At 37.4% G+C, this 19,255-nt stretch overlaps 1 protein-coding gene across 1 annotated transcript in view; it reads right to left on the reverse strand.

The window, feature by feature from the left end:
- The window catches only part of BANK1 (B cell scaffold protein with ankyrin repeats 1), a 313,964-nt gene that overhangs the window by 141,628 nt on the left and 153,081 nt on the right, over positions 1–19,255 (reverse strand). The window lies entirely within an intron of this gene.

Raw genomic sequence — 19,255 nt, forward strand, 5'->3', positions numbered from 1 at the left:
ATTCCTTAAGAACTTTTCTTATAAGTTTTTCATTGCTTTGCTTTTAGAATTGCAGCGTGGGTGTTCAATTTTACTATGTTAATTTAGATAATCTGCTTTCTTCAACTCTAGAAAGATTTTTAATGCAATGAGAACAGAACAGAGATCCCTGTCCTCATAATACTTATTTTCTCAGGTAGGGTGGCGGCAGATAATGCTATGTAGTATTTCAGAAAGTGGTAAGTGCTGTGGGAAAAAAAAAAAAGTTGAGCAACATAAAGGTGAATTGGAATGCCAGGTGAAGGGGGGTTTGAGGTTGGCAATTTAAGCAGAGGTCAGAGGACACCTCATTGAGAAGACATTTCAGCAGGTCCCCGAAGAAGAGGGAATTAGCCATGGTGCTGATTATGAAAAATGTAGGCAAACACTGCCCCCCAAATTAGAGTACAATGAAGAATAGGAGTATTGGCAAATATGTATGTAACTTGGAAAAGGTTACCTAGCAATGTTGTTTGAACATGACATTATAATATCAGTACAGCACAACAGAGACTGTTATGGTGCCACATATGGAATCTTTAACTCATTGATGAATGGTTCTAAGAGTTTGGAGGTCAGCTAGTGGTTTTGTTGTAGTTTGGTTTGATTTTAGTTATTTATAAGCTATGGCCATGAGGCTACACCAATCAGGAAGGCTTACCAACCTTTGATTGTCTTGTTTTGACAGAAACAACATCTAAAAATCTTGTCATAAACATAAAACAAAGGAGTAGCTGTGATTTCTAGAATTCACTTGGGATGCCTGTGGTGGAGGCACAGGCCTTAACATTTTCATTTCCTTCAAAGATAACAGCCACTGGGGAGCCTGGGTGGTTCAATTGGTTAAGCGTCTGACTTCAGCTCAGGTCACGATCTCACAGTTCGTGAGTTCAAGCCCCATGTCAGGCTCCGTGCTAATAGCACAGAGCCTGGAGCCCACTTAGAGTTCTGTGTCTCTCCCTCTCTCTCTGCCCCTCTCTTGCCTCTGCTCACACTGTGTCTCTCCCTCACTCACAAAAACAGCTATTAAAAAAAAAAAAACATAATAGCCACTAAATCATTCTCCCTTTATTCCTCCCTATTGCAGCCTATAAGCATATCACATACACAACTGAGTCTACTCATCTAGTTATAACTGGGTAGTGATAGCAAAAGACCCATTTTTAAATAAGTAAGCTGTAGGGCCACAGTCTCATTTGTTGAACATAAAACCGTTTCAAAAGACTCAGCATACACTTTAAACTGCTAATGACGCAATTTTATAATTCAGTCTGGAAGCTTCACGATAGCAACTGCTAACACATGCTCAGTCCTCTTTGGGCAATAAGAGATCCTATGCCCTGTGCTCACTCCTTTGCTTTTGGCTCTTGGCTTCACATTTACACTGGGAGCTTGCTGATGGCACCCAGGCCCTAAAGCGGGGTTCACAATATTTATGCGGCTGTAGTGAGACACACTATGAGATGCCAGCTTTTTGGCAGCCAACCGGAATGGATGAGAAGACTCAAATCACCGTAAACAAGCCAGCAATAATGATAGGAGAATCCTGACTGCTGAGTGGCAGGGTCTCACAGACTTTATAAAAGCGTCCACAGTCACGACACTATCCATTTGGCAGCCTTTCAGCACTGTTACGAGGTCTGGGTAGAATTGTTTTCTGTCCTGGACACTTTCCACTAAACTTGGAAGGCAGAGCTGTCACTCTTTCAATAAAGATTTGACCTTCAATTGCTATGTACTTGATGTTGCTTTATTTTTGCAATAATTTGTTTCCGTCTCCATGTTACATTGTGCTACCTAGCTCAATATTCTTTTTGACAGTCATCACTGTAACATTATATATGCTAAATTATTTTTAAAATACATGTGGGTCTAAATTTGATGATATATTTGTGAAGAGACTGCAACATAGCAGTGAGAACAGCTGGGAAAGCAGGGGGAAACACTCACTTTTTTTTTATTAGGGTACAGATACAATAGCCTTTTGTATTAGGACCAAACATACTGATGCACCAACCATGTAAAACCTTGTCCCTCTGTAATATGCTTTTCTTCCAATGACTGGTTTTCTCTGAAAAAGAAACTACTCGTGGCTGCTCACGTGCTTAACTTTTTTTTTTTTTCTTACCTGATTCTCTTCTGATCATTGAATATGCTATAGTTACTCCAACATAAATAAAATTCTTAATCTTGCTTCCATGAGTTTCTCCAAATAATCTCCCTTCCTATAGCCCTCGTCCCACCATGGACCATTATTTATGATAAATTTCGCAACAGCCACTTGCCAATGATTCATGACATTTGTATGTCTAGAACTCGTGCTTACATTTGAAGGGGAGCGGAGTTTTTGGTGTAACTGATTTACACCATAAATTGTGGAGGGAAGAATATTTTTCAGGGTACATTCTCCAGATGATATTATGGTATCTCCATAGCACAGGCCATTTCAAAATCACAGGAAAAGGAGTACAATAATACCAGACATCCCTATATAAACACCTTTACCAGATACATTTTTTTTTTTTTAAATTTTTTTTTTTTTCAACGTTTATTTATTTTTGGGACAGAGAGAGACAGAGCATGAACGGGGGAGGGGCAGAGAGAGAGGGAGACACAGAATCGGAAACAGGCTCCAGGCTCCGAGCCATCAGCCCAGAGCCCGACGCGGGGCTCGAACTCACGGACCGCGAGATCGTGACCTGGCTGAAGTCGGACACTTAACCGACTGCGCCACCCAGGCGCCCCAACCAGATACATTTTAATGATTACTCTTATCGCAAGGCTTTATATTTAGTCTTAGGCTATCATTTTTGCCCATCCACAAAATCTATTGTTTTGCTTCTTATCTACATTTGAGGGATAGGCTTAACGCTATGTTTTATCTCCTCTAGTACATGTATATAGTTCCCAGAAGAATGGGTGGTCTCATCTTGTTTCTTCTTTCAGAAACGCAAAATATGTTATTGACACAGAGGAAAGACACCTGATTAAAGTAGGACACAGCCACTTAGGGGATGATACGTACTACGTATCATCAAGCTATCAAGATGAAGCTATAATTTCATCTTCAGTTTTATTTTCAGAAGCTGTTCAAGCTGAGCTCTATGGCAATGATGGTGGTGACAGTTGTGTCTTGAAAAATGGGAGCCCTCCACCTTCTGACATACTACAACTTACTAAAATATTTAATTTATAAATACTTAAGAAAATGGAATTACAATAGAGCAACTAATCTGAAACCATAAAAAGGTCCCCTTAGAAAAGTCCAAATTCTGACTTCATAGTCAGTGGAACTGGGAGAAATTTTATGAACACATTCAGACTGTTAAATTAATTACACAAGGGTGCCATTAGACTGAGGTGGCTCCAATGTCACAGTGGCCTACTTTTGGCAAACTAAAATCTACACCTGCAAATGTTTCAAAGATGCAAAATTAAAACCTATGGACAACCAATAACAAACAGCCAACTAACTTTAGGCTATAGCCAATCAATAACTTCCTTGCTTGGCTTCCACCTTTCCTCTATATAGGTCTCTCCCCCAGCTCCTGTCAGTGGAATGCTCCTAACCACTTCCAGTTTTCCTGATTCCAAACAAATGTTGCTCAAAAAAACTACGAACATTTTTAATATGCCTCAGTTTATCTTTTATCAAGACACATATACGGATCTTCCTTGACTTGAAATGGGATTATGCTCCAATAAACCCATCACAAGTTGCAAAGATCGTAGGTCAGAAATGTATTTAATACACCTACCACACATCCTAGATTAGCCTAGCCTACCTTGCATATGCTCAGAACACTGATATTAGTCTACAATTGGAAAAAGTCATCTAACATGAAGCTGACTTCATAATAAAGCCCTGAGTATCTCATGCAACTTATTGAATATCGTACTAAAAGTGAAAAACAGAATGGTTGCATGGGTACAGAATAGTTGTAAGTGGATTGGCTGTTCACCCTCGTGATGAGATGGCTGACTGGGAGCTGCAGTTTCCTATCGCTGCCCGGTGAAGGGGTTTGGGACATTCCCCCCAGAATGTACCACTTTGGCATATGGATTATTTTGAACCAAAGGCAACTGAAACCCTGGGGGCTGGAGAGAAACTTTTGCTTCTCCCTTGATTATATAGAAGAAGCTAAATTGGGTGTCTTTCCCAGAATAAGGGTTTTTAACAGAGATAAATTTTATCTGAATGATCCATCTGTATGGCAGGGCAAACACCTAATTGCCAAACATCTCTTCTTATTGTCCTGTGAAGTGCATTCCTTTCCTCTGAAATCCCAGACTGCTAACCCCTCTTCCTTAGTTCAGAAGGACATATATACCTCATTTTGCCTGAATATCTTTGGAGTTTCCATGTCTGTGCGGATTCTCCATATGTGTGCTATTAAGTCTGATCTTCTCCAGTTAATCTGTCTCACGTCAATTGGATTCTTAGTCCAGCTAGAAGGACCCCCGGAGGGGGCAGGAATTCTTGCTCCCTGACATTAGCATTGTACTACATATCGCTAGCCTGGGAAAAGATCCAAATTCAAAATTTGAAGTATGGTTTCTACGGAATACATATCACATTCACACCATTGTAAAGTTGAAAAAGCATTAAGTTGAATCACTGTAAGTCAAACCATTATAAGTCAGAGACCCTCTATACAGACAAATTCACACCGTTATAGAAGCATATATAACATGGCCACTGTTTAAATTCTGTTTAACATATCCACTTGCCAAAGGAAATCAGAGAGAATATGGAAAAAAGTTGATTCCATGTTTACTGAGATTACAGTGTGATTAGCTGAAAATCTTTTGCCAGTATTTCTTAAAGGGCAGTTCTACTAGCATTTTGGACAGGCCCATTCTTCACTCATTTACTGACAGTCAGTAAGACTCTTCAGGTATCAAAATAGGTTGCCCACTTTCCCACACACCTTTTAGGAGTTATGTAGAAACCACTACAAAGCTCTTAAACAAACTGCATTTTCTTTTAAGGAAACATTTTAACCAATTCTCATATTTTCCTAGAACAATTTTAGTAAGCTATTCCTGAATTGTTATGGATTTTTATTGCTTGTCTGTGGCCCATTTGTCTGCTCCTTCCTTTCTGCCTTCTGGGGCTCTGCCTGGCTCTCGCTTCCTTTCTCATACTCCAGCTCCCTCTCCCCTCATGAGAAGAACTCAACACGTGGTCACAGCCCCAACAGCAAACAGCAACATGACAGGATTAATCTAGCACTCAAAGTATTTCTCATCTTGATTTGTACCATTGAGTGATTGAGAAAAAAAAAATCATAGAAAGAAATTTAAAATAAAATGAATACTTGTATTAGGGTTTTCCAGAGAAACAGAACCAACATGATGTATGTGTGTGTGTGTGTGTGTGTGTGTGTGTGTGTGTGTGTGTGTTATGTATGTATATATATATATGTGTATATATATATATATGTGTGTATATATATATATATATATATACACACATATATATTACACACATTATGGGACTCTAGTGCATATATATATATATATATATATATATATATATATATATATAATATATATATATATATAAAACACATTATTATAAGGAACTGGCTCACACAGTTACAGCTGGAAAGCCCCAAGATCTGCAGGACTTGTCAGCAAGTTGGAAAAGAGCTGATGGTGTAGCTCCAGTGCAAAGGCCAGCAGGCTTAAGACCCAGAAAGAACTTCTGTTTCAGTCTGAGTTCAAAGGCACGAAAAAGCCAAAGTCCCAGTCCAAAGCGGATTCAGTGTTTTTGTTCTGTTCAGGCCTTCAACGGATTGGGTGAGGTCCACACTCATTAAAAAGAGCAATATGCTTTACTCAGTCTGTCAATTCAAATGTTAATCTCACCCCAAAACACCCCTGCAGACACACCCACTTGACTTTTGATCAAATATCTAGGCAAAACCCACTGTCCAGGTAGGTTGACATAAAAGTAGCCATCACAATACTCTTGAGAATTAATAAAACTATAGTGATAGAGTAGTTCAGAAAAACAGCAAAGTCATTAGCTCTTTTAATTTGACCTACTAAAACTAGATTTGGTCTTTTCTTTTTCTATATTTTTGAAGGTGCTTTAGTCCGTCTGCATAGAACACAGGTGAAACTGAATTTGGACCCAGATTTCCATTTGAATTGAATCCTGTGTGATGTACTACAATAACTTTATGAAGATCTGTCAGATTTATAGTGGAATAAACTATTAGAAAACACACTAAAAAAAAAGGTTAAGTGTACCTTCCCTAAGTATTGAGAGATAGTCTAGTACAGTGTTAAAGAATGCAAGCTAGAGTTATACTGCCTGAGTTCAAGCCTCAGTCTACCTCTTAGTCGCTGTGTGACTTTGGGCAGTCACTTAACCACTCTATGCTACATTCCTTTATCTGTGAAATAGGAGTAATAAAACATAGCTGTTATCATAAAGCAATGAAAGAGCTATCAGTACATAGCAAATTCTGTATAACTTTTTGCTAATTTTTTTTTGATTCTTACACTGACATGTTCTTTTTCCAAAGTACTTAACTGCTTATTGGAGATGGCATATGGGGGTAAAATTATGGCAGAATGTGAAGGACAGATAATAAAGAACACTTTACTGTCTATCCCTCCATTTAAATGTGAGCTCATGGAGGAGTGACTTGTCTGGCTTTATTATTGCAAATATAGTAATATGCAACATAGCGTTCATGCCTAGCATTTATAGAACTAATTCTTTTTCACGTTGTAAATACATATACTACACATATATGTATACGTGTGTGTGTGTGAAAGACAGCATCTACTGAGATAGCCACCATGATGTGTATGGCAGATACAGTGGTGAATAAGTGTATACTTCTGTGGAATTTACAGTTCTGTGGGACAGATGTTAAACACATATCCACATACATTAATAAGATGTACTGTCATCAAATTTATAGTGTGATAAAGGAAATAGATTCTAGGCTTGAATTTATTAATATGTTAATTGTATCAACACTGATTATGTGATGAAAACACCATGAAATCTAATATTAAGTGGAAGTCTATATTTATAATATATGATACTAAGCACCATGTGACAAATTTCCATTTTTTATAACTAGATTTCAATTGAATTTTATTTTTTAATTAAAAATGTTCATGGTATTTATCACGTTCTGAAATTACCTTGTTTATTCATTTACTATCTCTTCAAACCAACTAGAATATAAGCACCAGGAAGGCCTACCAACATTAGCTTAAAGTTGCTAAATGCCAATCTCTACTATTCAAATTATGGCCACTCAAGTTTTTCTTGGAACTGAAAACCTCTATTGACTTAATAAGTAGAGAACAGACTAAAATAAAACATAACAAACATTAATTCCCTGTTTGAGGAAATGTTACAGTATAACCTGTTTAACAGAAAGTTTGATGAATATTATTTGCTAAATTCAGGAGTGATATCCAAAAACAGGAAAGAAAAAAACTCATAATTGGACATTTCATGTGTCATATATGTAATTTTTAAAATAAAATACTCAGTGTTAAAATAGCACAAACCGATTGAAATATTAAAATATGGTCATGGTGGGGGTGCCTGGGTGCTCAGTCGGTTAAGCATCTGACTTCGGGTCAGGTCATGATTTCATGGTTCGTGGGTTCAAGCCCCATGTCAGGTTCTGTACTGACAGTTCAGAGCCTGGAGCCTGTTTCAGGTTCTGTGTCTCCCTCTCTTTCTATGCCCCTCCCCAACTTGTACTCTTTCTCTCTCAAAAATAAATAAACATTAAAAAAATATTTTAAAAAATATGGTCGTGGTGAAGTTTAAAAAGAATGATAAGCAGTATAATTCCAAAGGCCTTTTGTATACATAATTTGAACCTTACAATATTCTGACATTCAACAAAGTAGATTTCAGAGAAAAATAAAAGTACAGGGTTTTCTCTGTTCTCCTTCCCTCCTCTAACAATCCTGTTATATCAGGTGCAGAATGAGTGCTCAATAAATAGGGGGAAATGATTATAATGGTAATAATATGATGATGAGGTAGACATTCTATTTGGAAGCATTATATAGACATAATTTTTGGAATGCCAAGGAAAGAGCACATAAGGAGATTGGAGGTGACGAACTGGTTCACTCAGTGAGTACTTATTATTAAAATCTAGATCACTTATGGCTCCCTTTGTGCCCATCCCCTTTCTCTTCCACTTTTATAGTCCAGGCTAAAATTGAGAAGAATGATTCCAATCATTATAGAATTCATGTAGTGATACCCTAAAGTTAGTAGGTTCTTATTATTTTTATGGCTAGTCATCTCTTTTGGAAACCATCTGATGAGGACTCTGGCTCCAAATTTCACCACCTCTCCAATTTATGAGCCTCCATATCCGAAAATGTAAAATAAGCAGCCGTCCCTCAGAGAGTAGTGGAGAACATGGAACAGGGAAATGTGGATAAAGTCTCTAGCCCAACCCAATACATAACAATAATCAACTCCAAGCCTTCCCCACTCCCATAGTGCAGTTGTAATCAAGCTGCAGGCGTGTTCAGCAATGCGGTCCAATAGTGCGGTAATGAACCAGATTGCTCGGATAACTGGCATTCTCCCCACCAAATGCAAGATCGATTGATTCAATATAAATCTATGCAGTAACCCATTCTTGTAATAGAGAGTTCTCATTAAGAAAATGGATTAATTGGCTTACTGATATTTTAGCGAGAGCCAGATTTGAATAAGTGGACTCGGCAGTACTGAGAAAAGCAAATTAAACACTAATAAAGGGAGAAATGTGCCTGTTTAGGCTGAAGTCTCAGCCACAGGCTCAAATTGAGGATTTGGGTTTAAGATTTGTCAATGTGAGTGGACATTAATGTCTGACAGATGAAAACACTCTAATTTTTACCCCTGGCAGCTCACTTTCTCTCCAAGACACCCATCCCAGCTGGAGGCTGCATGTGTGTCTCCTCCCCTGGAAGATTTCTGCCAGAGATTCCGAACCACTAGTCACGGAATGTGTGTCTGATATAGAATATGCTTCACACTTGTTTCCACACACAGCTAATAAGACATATTTGGGACAAACTAAGAGCAAAATATTCACTAGAACCATTCCCAAAGTATCACAGAGCTCATGTGTCATTAGAAAATTTTATCTTAATCTCTCGTCTCCTAGTGAATCGCTGTTCCATCTTTTCAATTCTTGGAAAGACTTTTTATTATGATTAATTTTAAGGAGAAATAGATACATATACATACATAAATGTACATACACACATATCATTCATATCATCATCTTTCTTGTCCTTTTTAAGAGATTTGGGCAGTGCTTTCTCACCTTTTCAGAACCATTAATTTTTCTCTCTCTCTTGGTCATTCCCATTAACTTCCAAGCATGTAATTTCTTCAGTCTTTACAAAAATGAAAAACAAATATGTCTGTTGACCTACAAGCTACAATACCTCTTCTCTGCTTACCTTCACAGTAAAACACCCTGAAGAACTGCTATATACTCATGATCCCCCAGTTTCACTCTTTCTTTCCTTGCTTGACTCTCTGTAGTCATGTCAAGGGTTTGTAACCTCTCCCATACCTCTGACCGCATCTCCCTCCCTCAGAAGACACCCCACAAACTGCTCTTGATGGCCACAGTGCTAAACCCAAAGGTTGATTCTCTGTCCTTATCTCAATTAACCTGTCAGTAGCATTTCACAGTTGACTACTCTACCCCCTCTGTGAAATTTTCTTTCCCCCTTTGGCTTCAGTGTCACTAGACTTCCTGGTATCTCTTTCTACCTCAAGGGCTAGTGCTCATTGTTTTCTGCTGGTACCCCTATCACCTCAACTTCTAAACTTTGCAATATCTAATAGGTATTTAAATTTTAACACATCCAAAACCACACTGCGGATCTTCCCCAGCACTTCACACAATCTTCATCTCGGTACATAGCAAGCAATTCATTCCTCCTACCAAAATCCTTGGAGACATCAGTAACTACCAACTTCTTTTCTATATTGTTGCCAAATAATCAGTAAACCTGTTGACTGTCCTGTAAAGTGCTAGAATATTTCATATCTGACCACTTTTGACAGTCTCTGCTACTGTTACCCTAGTCTAAACTGCTCTCATTTTGTCAAGTATCCTCTGTATTCCTGGGATGGTCTCTAATCCGTGCTTATCCCTCCTGCTCTTGCCCTGTAGAGTCTGTTGTCAAAGCAGCAGCCAGACAGTTAAATCAGAACATGCCATACCTCTCTTCAGAACTCCTTAATGGTTTTCATTCTCCAAAATTCATTCTCCTCACCATTGCTTATACCACTCTACAGATACTGGCCTTTGTTACCTTTCTGAGCCAATGACTATTCTCTATCTTGTTTACTCTGCTTCAGTAACATTTGCCAACTTGTTCTTTTATGGACATGCCAGGCAAATGCATCTCTGGGTCTTGGCATTTGCTGTCCTGGTTTTCTCTTATTGGAACATTTCCCCTCCAGATATCTGCATGACTTCCATAGGTTTCAAGTGGTCACCAAAAGGCTACCTTTTCAGTGAGGACTTCTCCAACTACTCATTTCAAAATCGCTGTCCCAAACTCCCCCCACATACCACCCAAAACAAGGTGGTCCTTCCTATTTCTTCTCGTTCTTAAACACTAATGTCCATCTGACACATTATATGTTCTAATTATTTATTTGTTTATGGTCTTTTTTCCCATTAAAGTTTAAATTTCATGATTACAGGAGTTTTGGTCTGTTTTGGATTCCCAGTGTTTAGAACAATACCTGACACCTAATAGGTACTCAATAAATATTTGTTGAATCAATCAGTGAACTGACTTGCCAAACTAAAATCAAAGAGGCTATTGATTTCCTGGCTCAAGTGAAAGTTGATTACTTTATTTAAAACAAACCCAAGAATTTAGCCTTCAACTGGTACCATCTATTTTCCTTTTACGTTATATTTTTGGAGGCAAAATAAGTCAGACATAATCTTTAATTTCTCACATCCACATATATCACAAGGAAGGTGTTGCTACATAAGGAGAAATGAAGAAATCATATTGCTTGGCTCAGAGCTATGATATTTGATGAATATTCTTTTTAAAAAATACATGTAGTTATGCACTTTTCTCATATGTAATCTGACCTTGGAGAAGGCTTTATATAATGTAGAAAGAAGCCACACCACAACACCAGTAGAGAAGTATATATTCTGCCTACATTGAATTACATCAAACACCTTTTTTATCATCAAGCATCAAGAATGACTGAAATTCAAAGCCTACTGATGGTGGCTAAATGGTCTTTAAAGTCCCTTGCAACCCTGTGTGTTTATAATCATTTATCTTCTAATTTCTCAGAAACCTTCTAAACTTGAGTCCTTTTGTTTTTCTCTGGCTTCTTTAAAACCAATTAGCTTGTATAGAAGAGACTAGTCTAGAGATGTCACTTACATGCCTGCTGGTCAAAAGGAAATGCAATTTCAGTGAGTGTAAACTTCATCACACATGTTAATTAGAGCAATCAGTATTGACACCATAGCTTTAGAGAGTAGACCTCATGAAATAAACACAATGACATTATGCTTTCAGGATGAAATTCCACAAAAGCAAACGAATTGAAATTTCATTGGGAAAATATGAGTCTTGGCAATTCTTCTCTATTAGCCACCGTAAGTATCGGTGTGACCCTTGTTAGGATTCTGGAGACTGCCAGTGTCTGAAGTAAATACATCAAAGATAACGATGCTTGCAAAATTGAACTGGAGTCTTAAGTCAGGAGAAAGACCCAGGTTAAAGACAACGACTGAGTTATTAGACACAGGAAAAGCTTGTGTAGGAAGAACGTTAGCTGTTGGGGTAAGAGAAGAAACTCAGAAGGAGTCAGTGGACATTTAGAAAGATGGCATGGTCATGGAAACCCATGCGAAGGCCTGAGCCAAAGGACACGTACGAGGAATCCAACGGATCAGATCCATGATAGATTATTCACGGCATTTGACAAAAGAGCTTCAGAGTGAAGTTAAGAGATATTTATTTCAGTTAACTCTGATACTGAAAAACAGACTGAAGAGAAAGCAGAGCTTTTGGGAGTGTGTACCTGTGTGTGCATGCACACATGTGTGCATATCTATATTTGAACATGTTTGTTCAGGGAAGAGTCAATATAATGGGAGAGATTAAAGATGCAAAAGAAAGAGAGGGTATGATTGATGCGGGGAACTAAAGTTGATATAAACAACAATAAATCGAAGGAAATGGGTGAATAAAATATCATTTATTGTGGATCTACTATATATTTAATACTTTCACATTTATTTCATTAAGTCCTAAAAACACCCTGTAAGGAATTTTCCGTTTGCAGATAAAGAAACTGAAGCTGAGAGAAAGCAAAGAGATTGTCCAAGGATGCAAACTTGGTATTTGATGAAGTTAGAATTCAAATCCAGAGCTGGCTGAATCCTGAGGCCCGAAGTGTAGAGAAAAATGGAAAATTTGGCAAACAAGTGAGGGGAGTTCAGGGAGTTTAACAGGATGTTTAGAGCTGCAGAGTTAGGGTATTAAAACTGGGTTTGTGGACTTGCAAAAGGGTAAAACTCTGTAATAGCCACTATGGTGCATTTAATGGGATTTTAGAAAGAGGTTGCTAAGTAGCTCCAAAAGCATAACAGAGAAATGAATTTGTAATGCATGCAGTTGAGTGCAGTTATGTGACTTGTTCCAGGTTCTTTAGTTCTAACAGAACATCAATACTGAACAAAGGCCAGAATTCTAAAATGTACTGTAGGCTGGCCTATTAAAAATATATACTGAAGATAGCAGTTGGGATAATTTAGAATTCTCTAAAACTAAACTTAAAAAAAATCCTGAATGGAGAGAGAATCTGACCAATTATTTTATTTACATCATGGGACCTAGTTAAGGATATTACTGGTTAAGTGAGATCAAACAAGCCCTTAAAGTTGACACTTACCTTCTACCCCATCATTGAGTAAATAGATGCTGAGCACCTCCAGTGCCCATAACAGTGGGAGGGGAAGGGAGCCCATTACCCATTATCAGCTTCTAGACTTGTAAGAAAGAAGAACTACATTGGCAAAGCAGGGTGTGCAGCTACTTAGACAGAATAAGTATACACTAATATATACTAAATTAAATGAACACTCTACCAGAGAACAAATAGTATATAAAGCACCAAGTGAGCAATACTAAGACTGAGGGAGATAGTCAAGAAGAGTGATGTTCACTGGCCTAAACATAAAGTCTAACTTCTGAGTGATAGGTTCTCCACAGCAGTCAGTCCATCATTGCTTAATACAGGGATTCTCAAAGTGGTTTAACTTCTACCTTTCTGTACCTTCATTCCAAACCCTGGACCATTTGAAAAAGTTCAGGGTCATTGTCGGTCAGCCAGACACTAGAGGGCAACAGCCCCCTCCCCCTCACACACACACACACACACACACACACACACACACACACACACAAGCCCACTGTCCACAGAGGCAAACAGCAGTGTTAGATTAAGTCAATGAGAGCAAGATGTTATAGGAATCTCATCACAGATGAAAACAATAGAAAGATTCCCAGTGAAGAGTCTGTCTGAAATTGCCAGCTAGAGAAAGTGCATGGAAAGCTGATTTTGTAATTCCTAAATTTTAATGAAATGATTTATGATTAAGATCTTATTAACATATACATAAAACTACATAAGTGAACACTGTGGTGGAAGAAAAAAGATAATCAGTCTGAATGCTGTTCCTAAGAGAAATAAACATATGTTCTCCAATTCCATGCCAGCCAATAGAGGAGGATATATCTCCCTGTCCATTTACATAATGATGTCATCATTTTGTTAAGTGTTTTAAACTGATGGAGATGGGTGGGGTGACATATTCAAGATAATATAAGGAAGTACGTGCTTAAAAGAAATTCTAATTTTTGCTGCATACTTTATATTGACTCAGAGACTATGTCTTTATCTGTGGCCAAAGTTTCAGCTTATTTTCAATTTTTCAGGTATTTTTAATTTAAAAGATAACATTTCAGAGGACTGAATTGTCAATATTGCTATTTCTTATTTGAAATAGTCTGGGATCTCCTCTAGAACTTTATTAAGTAAATCGTAGCTCACTCAATTGTAGATTTAAGCACCAACCCTTATCCTCTTGGTCCATCCACCTTTCATAGTAATTTTCTGAGGAGACGTTGTCAGAAACTGAAAATAGAGTAGTTTATTTGAAAGACCTTATGGATTTTAGAAATATATAGTATTATTATCTATAATAGTACTGAAAACATAAAAAAAAGTATAGGTATTAATTAGATAACATTCTCAAAACATGAAAGCTATCTGTTCACAATAAATTCCACTTATAGATTGTGTATAAATTATTAACTTCTCAAAGTAAAAATTTCATGAAGAAATTAAGAGATGTTATTTGAGCCTTCTTCTCCTTTTTTTTCTTTTCTCTTATTCTTCAAATAGTTTACATTAAGATATGGAGGGCATTTTGTTTGTGAATGCTTGCCAATGGTTCTTTTTCTTCTCTGTGTTTTAAAAAATCACAATTGGCTTTTTCCTTCTACCCATTTTATTCAAACATATCATGTTGTAATTCTCTGTGAAATCCTAAAATTAACAGTGTTTCACTGATGGGCGACGAGGAAGAATTGAACGTATCAGTCAGTTAGTTGGGGGCAAAATATGTTTGAAATTAAAAATATGTATTTCTGGCACAAAAACAGACACATAGACCAATGGAATAGAATAGAAACCCCAGAACTAGACCCACAAACGTATGGCCAACTCATCTTTGACAAAGCAGGAAAGAACATCCAATGGAAAAAAGACAGTCTCTTTAACAAATGGTGCTGGGAGAACTGGACAGCAACATGCAGAAGGTTGAAACTAGACCACTTTCTCACACCATTCACAAAAATAAACTCAAAATGGATAAAGGACCTGAATGTGAGACAGGAAACCATCAAAACCTTAGAGGAGAAAGCAGGAAAAGACCTCTCTGACCTCAGCCGTAGCAATCTCTTACTCGACACATCCCCAAAGGCAAGGGAATTAAAAGCAAAAGTGAATTCCTGGGACCTTATGAAGATAAAAAGCTTCTGCACAGCAAAGGAAACAACCAACAAAACTAAAAGGCAACCAACGGAATGGGAAAAGATATTTGCAAATGACATATCGGACAAAGGGCTAGTATCCAAAATCTATAAAGAGCTCACCAAACTCCACACCCGAAAAGCAAATAACCCAGTGAAGAAATGGGCAGAAAACATGAATAGACACTTCTCTAAAGAAGACATCCGGATGGCCAACAGGCACATGAAAAGATGTTCAGCGTCGCTCCTTATCAGGGAAATACAAATCAAAACCACACTCAGGTATCACCTCACACCAGTCAGAGTGGCCAAAATGAACAAATCAGGAGACTATAGATGCTGGAGAGGATGTGGAGAAACAGGAACCCTCTTGCACTGTTGGTGGGAATGCAAATTGGTGCAGCCGCTCTGGAAAGCAGTGTGGAGGTTCCTCAGAAAATTAAAAATAGACCTACCCTATGACCCAGCAATAGCACTGCTAGGAATTTATCCAAGGGACACAGAAGTACTGATGCATAAGGGCACTTGTACCCCAATGTTCATAGCAGCACTCTCAACAATAGCCAAATTATGGAAAGAGCCTAAATGTCCATCAACTGATGAATGGATAAAGAAATTGTGGTTTTGGGGCGCCTGGGTGGCGCAGTCGGTTAAGCGTCCGACTTCAGCCAGGTCACGATCTCGTGGTCCGTGAGTTCGAGCCCCGCGTCGGGCTCTGGGCTGATGGCTCAGAGCCTGGAGCCTGTTTCCGATTCTGTGTCTCCCTCTCTCTCTGCCCCTCCCCCGTTCATGCTCTGTCTCTCTCTGTCTCAAAAATAAATAAACGTTGAAAAAAAAAATTTAAAAAAAAAAAAAAAAAAGAAATTGTGGTTTATATACACAATGGAGTACTACGTGGCAATGAGAAAAAATGAAATATGGCCTTTTGTGGCAACGTGGATGGAACTGGAGAGTGTGATGCTAAGTGAAATAAGCCATACAGAGAAAGACAGATACCATATGGTTTCACTCTTATGTGGATCCTGAGAAACTTAAGAAAAACCCATGGGGGAGGGGAACAAAAAAAAAAAAAAAAAAAGAGGTGAGAGTGGGAGAGAGCCAAAGCATAAGAGACTGTTGAGAACTGAGAGCAAACTGAGGGTTGATGGGGGGTGGGAGGGAGGAGAGGGTGGGTGATGGGTACTGAGGAGGGCACGTTTTGGGATGAGCACTGGGTGTTGTATGGAAACCAATTTGACAATAAATTTCATATATTAAAAAAAAAAAAAAAATAAAATAAAATAAATAAATAAAATTAAAAAAAAAAAATGTATTTCTTCTGCACAGAAGTATGGTTCATTGGATTGTAAACCTCAAACCTGAAAGAATATCAACTTCTTTCAACCATTCTGAAACAATAGTTAATGGAAAGTGTTTTTTTTTTAAAGGAAAGTTTGAACATGTATGTGACAATCTAGATTTATCAGTGTGATTATAACATTAAAGCTATGTAAATATTATTAATGAAACAATAAAGTACTGTAGCAGCCTAATGAGATTGTATATTTTTTTCTCTATCAGATTCAGATATACTCTTGAGAGACTTAGTTACCATAATTTGAATATAAAATTTCAACATGTGTTTCTCTGGCTTTCATTAAGGAGATAAAATATTTGGATTTATTTTAAATAAAATTGATGATTAGAAGAATAGTCAGAAAAGTAAATCAACAGGAAACACACTTTTTCACGTGTGTCACAGCCTAACAGATATATTCCCATTTTCTTTACCACACATTTGCAAAAAGGTCTTTGGTAGCTTGAAAAATTATTGTACCTAATTATCCATAACCATAATATACCTTTATAAAACTGCTGTCCCTTGCAACAGTTATAGTCACTTCCTTACTGACATCAGAACACTCACAAAGTAACTGATCTAACCTGTTTATAATGGCAATGTCCACTATGGACATTCTGACAAAATGTAATAGCTCACGAAGAAACAAAATATATAACATCATTTAATAAGTTTCAGGGGTGCCTGGGTGGCGCAGTCGGTTAAGCGTCCGACTTCAGCCAGGTCACAATCTCGCGGTCTGTGAGTCCGAGCCCCGCGTCGGGCTCTGGGCTGATGGCTCAGAGCCTGGAGCCTGTTTCCGATTCTGTGTCTCCCTCTCTCTCTGCCCCTCCCCCGTTCATGCTCTGTCTCTGTCTGTCCCATAAATAAATAAAAACGTTGAAAAAAAAATTAAAAAAAAATAATAAGTTTCATAGCATAATTATCAAGTATAACTGCAAAATTAGAATGCAGCCATTATAAAAGAGTGAAGAGTCACCTACAGGCAGTGATTATTAGCTATGTTATCCATACTAATCTATGAACAGAATCTCTTCATTACAAATGAGTACCTCTCATGTTTTGAGAATGTTATCTAATTAACACCTATACTTCTTTCATGTTTTCAGTCCTATTATGGATAATAAAACCATAATGCCATCAACTTGAATCAGTGCTATTACTGCAAGAGCAGAGATCAAATGTCCATGGGATGTGAGAGAAAAAGAAAATTATTTCCCATATCCATCACATCCTACCTATGAACTTAACATTCCTATCTACTGCTATTATTATCTAGTATCATGTTATTTATGGGGCACATGCAGTTTGCATGAGGCTGCATCTATTAAAAGGTGAGTCTTCACTGGAGAATGAGAAGTGGAAGCCTGACTTTGAAAAAAAAAAAATCAGAGCTTATGTTAGAAAGTAACCCTGGATGCTAAAGACTTCCACAGGCTTTCCTTTTTCTTTTTCTTTTCTTTTCTTTTCTTTTCTTTTCTTTTCTTTTCTTTTCTTTTCTTTTCTTTTCTTTTCTTTTCTTTTCTTTTCTTTTCTTTTCTTTTCTTTTCTTTTCTTTTCTTCTTTTTTAGAGAGAGAGAGAGAGAGAGTGAGTGCATGCACGAGCATGAGCAGGGGAGGGGTAGAGAGGGTGAGTATCTTAAGCAGGCTTCACGCCCAGCACAGAGCCTTATGTGGGACTCAATCTCATGACTGTGAGATCATGACCTGAGCTGAAATCAAGAGTCGGATGCTTAACTGACTAAGCCACCCACGCGCCCCTTCCACAGGAAAATTTTAACTTAAGTCCACCAGTGGTTAAAAATTTGAGAATAAGGTTGTAGAGAATTGAGACAGGCAACCAAGATGTGCTGCACAACAGTACTGTAGGCAATTACGCAAAGCTGAATTGATTCATTAGCTTACCTGAGACAGATACCATACCATTGGTCAATGGCTATATAGAGTGGATAATTACTAAAGTGAATGTACTCATCAGATATGTGAGAATCACTATCTAAAATCTTTTCAGGAATAAAAATAATTCTTATTCACGATTTGAAGGACATAGAATAATAATAAGTACTTTTAAAATTTTTGTTACAAAACCCTATTTATGTATTTATTTATTTTTGTTTCTGTATTTATTTTAAATAAAAGCAAAAGATATCCTACTGTAATTCATTGTGAATGATATCCATGCTATTCTGGTAACTACTTTGTTATTTCTTAAAAGTGGGGAAAAAGTTAGATTGGTTGTCATTTGACTCTCTGGAATCCACAAATATGATTAGTTTATGGAAGTCCAGTATTACATTGACTTAACCTAATAATCAGAATGAATGGTAAAATGACCAGAAGCTACTCATTGTATTTCAATGTTATTTATTAACTGTTCACTGGCAATAAAATTATTTATTTTATGAGAGTCAAAAGACAAATTTTGTCATATTCGCCAGACAATTATTGTCTTATGTTTTCCAAAGAGCCATCAGAAGCATAATTCACTTTCCCAAGCAAAATGTACATAACATTTCTCTTGTTACAAGAGAAAATAATTGCTCTTCTAAAGCTGATCATGAAAACACAATATGTGTTCTATGTATTAAGGTAGTATCCCCTCCTTCAAAATCGTCCCTTGGTTGTATTCTTGCTAAAATCTAGACTAATATGCTTCTGAAATTTGAGACTTTAACCTACATAATTAGGATGAGGGACTTAACAGCGTGAGAAAAGGAAGCCCATGTGAGAAACACATTTAAGTAACATGAATTAACTTTTTATTAAATAGACTTTTTGAATGATTTTAAAAAT

Source organism: Puma concolor, chromosome B1 (genome assembly GCF_028749965.1).
Source record: "Puma concolor isolate L17-30 chromosome B1, mPumCon1.1.hap2, whole genome shotgun sequence".
NCBI lineage: Eukaryota > Metazoa > Chordata > Mammalia > Carnivora > Felidae > Puma > Puma concolor.